Source organism: Amblyomma mixtum, chromosome 3 (genome assembly GCF_055824585.1).
Source record: "Amblyomma mixtum isolate Tamu chromosome 3, ASM5582458v1, whole genome shotgun sequence".
Taxonomy (NCBI): domain Eukaryota; kingdom Metazoa; phylum Arthropoda; class Arachnida; order Ixodida; family Ixodidae; genus Amblyomma; species Amblyomma mixtum.
In genome coordinates, this window is record NC_143014.1 from 287,121,597 (window position 1) to 287,130,819 (window position 9,223).

A 9,223-nucleotide genomic window follows, 5' to 3' on the forward strand; every position below is an offset into this window, starting at 1 on the left:
GGCTCTGGCTGCTAATGCTACACGCTCGGCTCCCGGTGAGGATGCCATTACATACACCACACTTCGCAACCTTCCTGACTGCGCCAAAGAATTCCTCCTTAAAATCTACAATGATGCATGGGACAGCGGCTGCCTGCCCAGCTCCTGGACCTCCTCCCTCATTTCTATGATTCCAAAGCCGGGCAAGCCTCCCTCTCTCTTTAACCTCCGCCCAATCTCCCTGACATCATGTGTTGGTAAGACCCTTGAGCGAATGGCCCTGACTCGCCTCTCTAATTTTCTCGCGACGAGGGAGTTCTTCCCTCATTCTCTCATCGGCTTCCGACGCCACGTCTGTGCACAGGACATGTTTCTGGTTCTCCAGCGCACGTTTCTGTCACCTACCCCCACTCAAATTCACGCACTTGTGACCGTCGATGTTCGCAAGGCCTTCGACGGTGTTTGCCACGACCACATCCTTTCCCAACTCACCTCCCTAGACTGTGGCTCCCGCATGTACTGTTATATCCGCTCATTCCTCTCTAAACGTGTCGCTCGCTTTCGAGTCGACACCTATCTGTCCGATCCCCACAACCTCACCCGAGGCACTCCTCAAGGTGCTGTTCTCTCTCCTACCCTTTTCAATCTTGCTATGGCCCCTCTCGCCTCCCAGCTAGCTGAAATTCCCGACCTGCATCATATATTTTACGCCGATGACATCACTCTCTGGTGTTCGTCTGGCTCTCCCGGTCACGTACAGGACACCCTGCAACGTGGCCTATATCTCATCGACTCCTTTCTCACCACTGCTGGCCTCTCTCCTGCTCCTGAAAAATCTGAGCTCCTTCTCCTCAACCATTCCTCATACCAGCGCTCACACAACCAATTCGTCTCTCTCCACCTTTCTGGCTCTCCCATTCCTGTCGTCACGCAGTGTAAAGGTCTTGGCTTTCCTTTGCATGCAGCCAAGAACGTGCAAGCCCTCCACCGTGCTGTCACCACCTGCCACTCCGTAACTCACCTCCTGCGGCGCGTGGTCACTCGGCGCTCAGGTCTCCACGAGGCTCATGCGTGCCGAGTTGCCCACGCGCTGGCCCTCAACAAGGTCTTGTACTTTGCACCCTACGTTTCCTTCAATCAGACTCAACTTAACGCTCTTGAGACTGCCCTTGTGGGCCTCTACAAGGCAGCTCTCAACCTCCCTATCACTACCTCTACTGCAAAGATCTTTGCAACAGGCCTCTTTCATCCTCTCCGTTCTCTGCTCTCTCTCCATCATGACTCGCAGATTGCCCGGCTTTCCCTTACCCGTCAGGGTCAGTGGTTACTGACTCAAGCGGGTATCTCGCCCATTCCCTGCGCCCCGTTTACCTCTCCTATTCCCACTCCGGCTCCCAATCTTCGGATCCTCCCCCTTCCGTCCAACATGTCCCCCGTTCTGCACGCCGGCCGTCGTCATGCGGCCGCACAGCACCATTCCCCTCTCTTTGATACCCAGGGTGTAGCTTACACGGATGCCTCCTTCGTGGCTCCTCGAGGTTCCTGCGGCTACGCCCTGTACCACCCCCCACCTCCCCGCTCCTGAAACTCACACCACCCTTCGCCGCACCATAAAAGAGGTCTACCTCGAGCTCCGCCTCGACAAACGCCTTTACCCTCCCCCTCATCCATCACTCACAGTGCCGGAGGCTCGCCTTCTTCGGCACGTTCAAATGAATGCAATCATCACCCCGTCTCGCCTCTTTCTCTATCGCTATCGATCGGACCCTTCCTGTCCCAACTGCCCCTGTAACTATGCGGACCTTGCCCATTGCCTCTTCTATTGCCCGGCTGCTCAGCAGTCGGGTTCCTACCCCCCACCTTCTTTATCCATCACCACCTGGCTCGACTGGCTTGGCGCTGAAGGGGAGGAAGAACAGCGACTTCTGGTCGCCCAGGCGGTCGATATGCTCGGCCTGTAACTTTTGGCCGAATAAACGTCTTCTACTACTACTACTATATATGTATATATATATGACAGAAGCCAACAGCCACAGAAACCAAGGGGCACAGGGGATTTTTAATTAATTTATTTATTTTGTGGTGTTGATCAATTTAGTATATTACTGAATATGTTATCGCTTAAAGCTAATTGATTAGAAAAGCAGAAGAAAACACAACCACATGCCGCCGGTGGGATCCGAGCCCATGACCTCCGAATTTTATATATATATATATATATATATATATATATATATATATATATCCAGTACAAACAACCTACATTCAAATTGCTGCAACTCTCACTCTTCTATGACATGCTTTACTCCTGCAGTTACAACCGTTCCCACATATTCCAAATTATTGGAATGTCATAACTTGCCCGTGAATATGGATTCACATATGACAGGAGTGTGCTAAAATATGGTTAGTTTTTAATGCGTGCAGAATTCAGGCGCACCGTACTTATACCAATAAATAGATAGTGTCTTTTGCAATAACAGTTAAGTGGGGAGACAGCGAGGAATCCTGTTTACATTACAGTGACAACTACTGTGCATAGAATGATGAACAGGATGCAAAATAAAGGCACTTGAATACATGTAAAACGACTACAGCGTGCTATATTGACTAATTTATGGTTTAACGTGCACATGAGAAATCAATATGAACTTCCCGGTTGCCCGGTTGTAATTACTAAAGACTGATACCAATTATGTACAATTACTTGTTCTAGTCAATGTCTTTGTCTACGAGAACTGGCGGTAAAAATCACGTCGTCGTTCTGAAATTGTAATAGCACGTTTGGGGACAGCGTAACTTTCGATAGGGGCACTCTTCAGTTATTAGGGGGTAAAATCCCGCAGTGGTTTGAGGCATATAAAGTTGGTTCTTAGCTGAGACTAGCGACCGAACGAGATGTTTTTCGCGATCACTGTGTGATGCCTTTTTGTTTTTCACTTTCTGGAATAGAAATAGCGCAACTGTTTATCGTTTCCCACGACACTGTTTCACATGTTAAAGCTCGCCTGCGGTGTTACAAAATTTGTTGTCGCGAATTCGTTTGCGGACGTCAGGGTCAGTCGCGCAGAGATTCATGGCTATCACAACTGATTGCGGTTTTACCTTCGACAAAAAATCTCAAGCTAAATATGTCCCGGAGTCTCGAATGAGCGGCAGTCAACGCGGGTATCTCTACCAGAAGATATCTGCGTGTTTTTTTATGACACATGCCAGCTTCGCCGCACGCCTTCAGACGAGCGGCAGTGCCAGATGCGGCAGTCAGACGGCTGAAACCTTCCGGCTCGGTCGCAGGCAGCAAATCCATTCTACAACACCTCATGCGCTCCTTGTGCCATGGCGCTCTTTAGCATAAGTTGCCCTTAATCAATTAAAAAAATAACCACATCATCATCAACATTAGAGACCGAGGGACTCCAGGCAGCAGTAACTCCACGCTGTGTTGTGTGCGATGCATCGCTATGAAGTATCTAACCTTTAGATAGAGACCAAGCTGATAGTGGTGGGGCAGCTGTAGATCGATTCTCAGAAAGCTGAGAGGTACGACTGGTGCGGAAGTGGAATTGGGTTGCAGAGACTGTTTACAAGCTCCGTTTTATTCACGCTGGTCGATGAGTTCTGTGAGGGCATTAATTTATGGCTACTTCCGAAGAACAGGTATGGGTATAAGAGGGGGAAGTTAAATTATGGCAGGCTGAGCGTCACGATTAATGGCTTTAAAGGGGTCCACTGTCGACTATTGATGCGATAAAATTTTGCCTGGTACACTATCCTTGGCTCTAGGATACAACGCGCGTGCTACCGAGCCGTATCAGCTCGTGCACCGCAAGAGCGCATAGCTGTACGGCCGATAAGACCATGCTTAGCGGGCTGATTTAGCGACGGCTGCTAGCCACGGGGTGCCATTCCCATATTTATTATCAACACCGAGAATTCGAACAGTTTCGAAACAGCTAGAGGATCAGAGAATTATTCATCGTTGAATTTTTTAAATCTCTGTTTTCACTGCAACTAAAACAACTATAGGTGATAGGGTAAGACAGCGAGAAGGAATGCGAGATGTTAGGCATCAGGTGCATGTCCGAAGGCCGACTGTTGCACAGACGCGCCTGGATTCCACTACCACAAACGGATGTCATCTGCTTACGCAAGAATACGGATAGAAGAGACGTTCGCCAAAGCCCGAATGATAGAAATAAGGCCGCGCTAAATTTGTGGGTTCAAATCGGAGCACTAGGGCTGCGTTTCCAAAGCCATTTCTTGCGATGTGGGCGTGGTATGTTATATACTCTTTTCAGGTGTCACCGTGGACAATGCATTAACAAGCGGCTAATAGAGCATGAAAAAAAAAATGATCCTCTCCGCACAGAACAGTTCACTGCAAAAATGCAAATGTGAGCACGAAAAGGAGTACCAAATAGAGAGAGAGAGAAAAAAAAAAGATGATTCGCCTTTCCGCAGAACATTCCTTTGGAAAACGTGCACGCCGATGTACGGGAACACACGCAGTTTGTTCCTACACAGAGAGGCTCGTGCGCGAAATCATGGAAGTGTTTTATATTACCGAACAAGGTGCAGCTTGCAACAACAGCCCTTCCGCGGCCTTATCACATAAGGAGGTGGGATATTTCGCTTCCCACATATCGTTGGTATTATTTTTCCGTCTTTGTTTAGTTTTATTCTTTACTGTATATAGACCTGGTGTTGTTTCCTCAATAAATCAGTTGATAGCAAGCGTCTGTCGTTTCCATTTTGTCCCGTCGCTGTTGCGCTGTTGAGGCAATATGAATATACACCAACTCGCCCAAGTTTCGGCTTTACTCCTCATGCCTTGAATTTGCCGTCGCGCAGCGGGTTGGTCTTACTAGCCGGTTATTAGCCGGTTGGCCTTCATACCAACACCTCTTTGGTTCCATTCCACCACTACAGAAAATACACTATCCATTGCAACGCCGCAGAAGTTCGACAATAGGGCCTGTCACCTCCTTCATGAGTGCAAATTTTGTACACGGTCGGGGTGTCCACGATTAATGGGAAGTCAGTAGTGAGAACTGCCTCAGTGCTTGTCGGGGTTGGTTCCTGCGAAGGTACTCGTCGTGTTGAATTCTACTGAGGAATGAGACAGACGCTGCTCGCGTCGTTGAGTAAGTTCTTCAGTTTCAGTTTACGACGAGCTTGTGCAATGGCATTGTCCTGAGCGGTGGCTTCATCTGTTAAATCAGAATGCGATGGACCCAGTGTACTTCTGAGCGGGACTTGAGATGCACCTAGGTGAGCCGCTTTATCTTAGGAACGCGGCGTAGGAGACGATATATGATGATCAGTGGGATGAGAAAGAAGTTCTCGGATGTCATCACCTTCACACGCGAGAGCAGCAATGCGAACGCTTTTGGAACAGCAACATTCTTCTTTCGACAAGCCGTGCGGAGGGGGTTGTCAAGCAGGGGGGGGGGGATGTTATGGTCCGGCGATTTTAAGATGGCACTACGGGTTGTGGAATCATGCATGATGGCCGCAGCCGCAGGATTGGGGTCGGGCAGGTATTTTGCATATGGCCTTCTTTGTGACAGTGATGACAAAAGATCGGGCGGTAACGAAACACGGGAACGGGAACGGAGACCAGACAGGAACGGACCGTAGTACGCTAAGCAACCCTGTAGAATCAATGGGTCTTGTAGGATGAGGAGGTAGGAGCCCCAGAATCCCATCGGCCTCGCTTGTATCACTACGTGTGTTGAACAGCGGATGCTGTTGCGCACCTTCTCAGGTGCAGTAGTGCAGGCGACATGATAGACGACAGCCGCCGCAGTGGCTCAGCAGTTATGGTGCTCGGCTGCTGTCCCGAAAGACGCGGGTTCGATCCCGGCCGCGGCGGCTAGAATTTCTTTGGAGGAGAAATTCTAGAGGCCCGTGTACTGTGCGATGTCAGTGCACGTTAAAGAACCCCAGGTGGTCCAAATTCCCGGAGCCCTTCACTACGGCGTCTCTCATAGCCTGGTCGCTTTGGGACGTTAAACCCCATGAACCAAACCAAACCATGATAGACGACACATTGATGGGTGCCACGGCTTGATGCAAAATATATTTGCACCGGGACATGCTTAGTCTGCTATAAGGTAATCTTCGTTACAGCGTACATTACATTTCCTGGGCGTCCGCTAAGGACAGCAAGTTCATCGTAATGGTGTCGGAACGGCGATGAACGACAAAACCAGAGTAGTTAGAGGAGGCAAGAACGCTTGACTAACATGGGTTGGAACACATCGCGGTGGAATAGCAAGGATGGGTCAAAGCGCAGGGCAGGCAGACACGGAACGAGTTAACAGTAGGTGGCAGTGAACGTAGTGTGTGAAGCACGGGGGGCGTCGCTGGAGGAGGCAGGGTATCATGCGTTGTTGATGGCCTTGAAGGGGAATGCTCGATCGGAGCGACGGGCACAGTGTCTTGAGTGAGAGAGCCAGGAACGGATGTTGCGGAGCTATCCACGTTACACGCCGAAGTTGTAGAGGGTCAGGGAGGGCATGAGGAATGCGTCGGCGGGGATTCGCCGTCAGGAAGCAATGCTCCCGGCGCCTGCGTGGCTTGCGCCTTGGGCTTTCGGTTGAATTTTCTGATTTTGAAACTGGCCCACCTTATTCGAAATCTCTTCAGAGGTGTGTCTTTGACGTTCGCCGTCGCGGTGGGAGGTTCCAATCTCTCAAGGCGAAAAACAAACAAACAAACGAGACCAAAACGTGCACACACGTCCTCGCAGCCCCAGAGCCTTTTCTTTTTAAGGCGAAAGCCTTTAATGCCTCATCGTGGTAAGCAGCAGTTGTCGACAAAAAATGTCACGCTTTTCAATTGGTCGAAACGGCCGTGACGGCCGCGAATTTCAAACGGGGCCAATTGTACTTTGCTTAGTAACCATGCAACCAATTGAAGGGATCGTATAGTGATGCTCCAAGTGGGACTGAGCTTAGTTAATTGCTTAATTACCCAAATAGTCTAATTAACTTTTCTAGTCAGGCCATATCAATAAATAAAACTGAGTAGGAAATTGGTCGAGCTCGGGAATCGAACCCCAGTCTTCGGCGTGCGAGACGAGCATGCTATCCACTCCGCCATGCCAGCTCGATGGATTGGAATGAACAAAGGCGCGTCTAGTGAATACGGTGTCTTCGCTCACTCCCATCCTCCTCCCTTCCCTTCCGGAGAGGTTAAGGTGTCCACCGAGATATGAGAGACAGATACATTTCCTTCCCTCAAAAACCGACTTACCGACGAGCGAAGCGTAGAACCGAATGGGAAATGGCGTTCTATGGACTCCCTGGCAGCGTTGCAAGATGCTGTCGCGTTCCACTCTTAGAGGCGAAGCTTAACATCTTAACCACACATCAGTGACCACACTTTAGGTAAAAAAAGTGTCCGACTGAATTTTGACGGGTGTTCACCGAGATATGTGAGACAGTTACTGCGTAATTTGTTTCCTCAAATACAGTTTTCATTTCCTTCATTACGGGCCCTCTTTGTCTTCTTTCACTCCCACTTCGTCCCTTCCTCTACGGTGCGGTTCAGGTGTCCACCGAGATGACAGAGAATTACTGCGCCATTTCCTTCCCTCAAAAAGCGTTGCGTTCAAAGAGCAAGGCATCGCGCCGAACGGGTGGTGGCGTTCCGTGGACTCCCTGGCAGCGCTACAACACGCTCTCGCGTTCCACTCCTAAAGGCGAAGCTTAAGCGCCATTAATTAGCAGTTAATTAGTATTCAGGCACTAATAAGTAATAAACCCATTAATTAGTGATTTGTCATCACTTAGTAATTAGTACTCAATTATATGTGACGCCACCAGTGCCACAGAAGCAGCGAAAGTGGTTTGGAAAACGCTTTCGGCTCTACGCACTTTAGACAGTCAAAGTGTCGCTTGAATTTTGTGGCGAATGATAATCTCGATCAATCTGAGCTCTCACCGCACGTGAGGTCTGAACCACAAGAGGAAAATTGGCATGCGCTAAGTTGCTCAAACAGCTGCAAAACCTATCGCAGAACGCATTTCTAAAAGCTTCCTAGACGCCCGCGAGGAAAGAAACAGTACAGCCACTGCCGTTGCCTGAACATGAGGAGCTGCTGGCAAAACATTAGAATTGGCTGTATTACTGTCGAAGAAGGTTGCCCACGAAGGCTCACTTCTTATAAATAGGGAGGCTTTTCACAAAAGGCTTGCCCCAGCTTCTTGGGCGAGAATCTTCTTCTATGGAGTTTATATAGTACAAAACAGCTAATGTGCTTTGGCCGGAGCCTCATTTTCCTTTCTCGCATGTGCACTTGACGATAAAAAAAATTCCACTTTAAGCAGAATTCAAACCAAACCTATACAACTTTTGACGCACTGGCTTGAATATCAGTAAACAAAATAGACAAGCTTTGCTTTTGCGGGGTCAACAATAACAACCTGATAGAATGAACAGTCTCTGCGCCGTTTGGACCAAGCTCGGCTTGCGATATTAACTACGTGCGTTGATACATCGCGCAAACGTAAGGAATGCAGGAGGCTTTTTGGGCGCTTGAGCGAACGGGCCACGATAGTCCATCTCAACACCACAGCAATTTATCGAACTGACTTCTGCTGCGATTTCAAAACCTGCGGCTGGTAATGCCGCAGACGTGTTCAAGAATGGACTTTATGCTGTCACCGCAGGCCTCGAATATCCGAAACACGGGGGAACAGAGCACGGGGCCGTAATCACATGCGGCCAACGCTGCATCAAGCATCAGTCTTGCTGGCGACAAGAAACAGTGCTGATTAGGTTAGAACACGCCGGCTTGTCAAGCAGTGCGCCACTATCTTGCTTAATTCAGTATTAGTGCGGAAAATTATAGTCCATTTTCATTTAGCGTTCCAGAAGAGGACAAATACGGGCTGGTTGGTACATGTTTTACGAGTTGGAAAAACAGCGCAATCAAAGACGACACAAGAGAAGGACAAAACACCAGCGCTGACTAACAACCAAATGGTTTATTGCTACAGGTGAGGCAGCATATAGATGAAATGGCCCGGACAAAAACACAAAATAAGCATGAGAGAAAGATACCGCGCAACCACACAACTTTACTAAAAAAAAGGCACGTCACTGATAAAGATACGCAAGTTCCTTAGGTAGTAGATTTATCGATGGGCTGCTGATACAGGTGTTACCTCGCTTTTTGATATGGCAAGCGTGAGAAGACGAGCCCGGCATGTGGTTGTGGCTAAAAGATTGACAC

General features: G+C 49.0%; 1 long non-coding RNA gene across 1 annotated transcript in view; it reads right to left on the minus strand.

Moving 5' to 3' along the window:
- Positions 1-9,223, minus strand: part of LOC149355089 (uncharacterized) — a 111,995-nt gene that overhangs the window by 34,153 nt on the left and 68,619 nt on the right. The gene's annotated exons all lie outside the window — the stretch shown is intronic.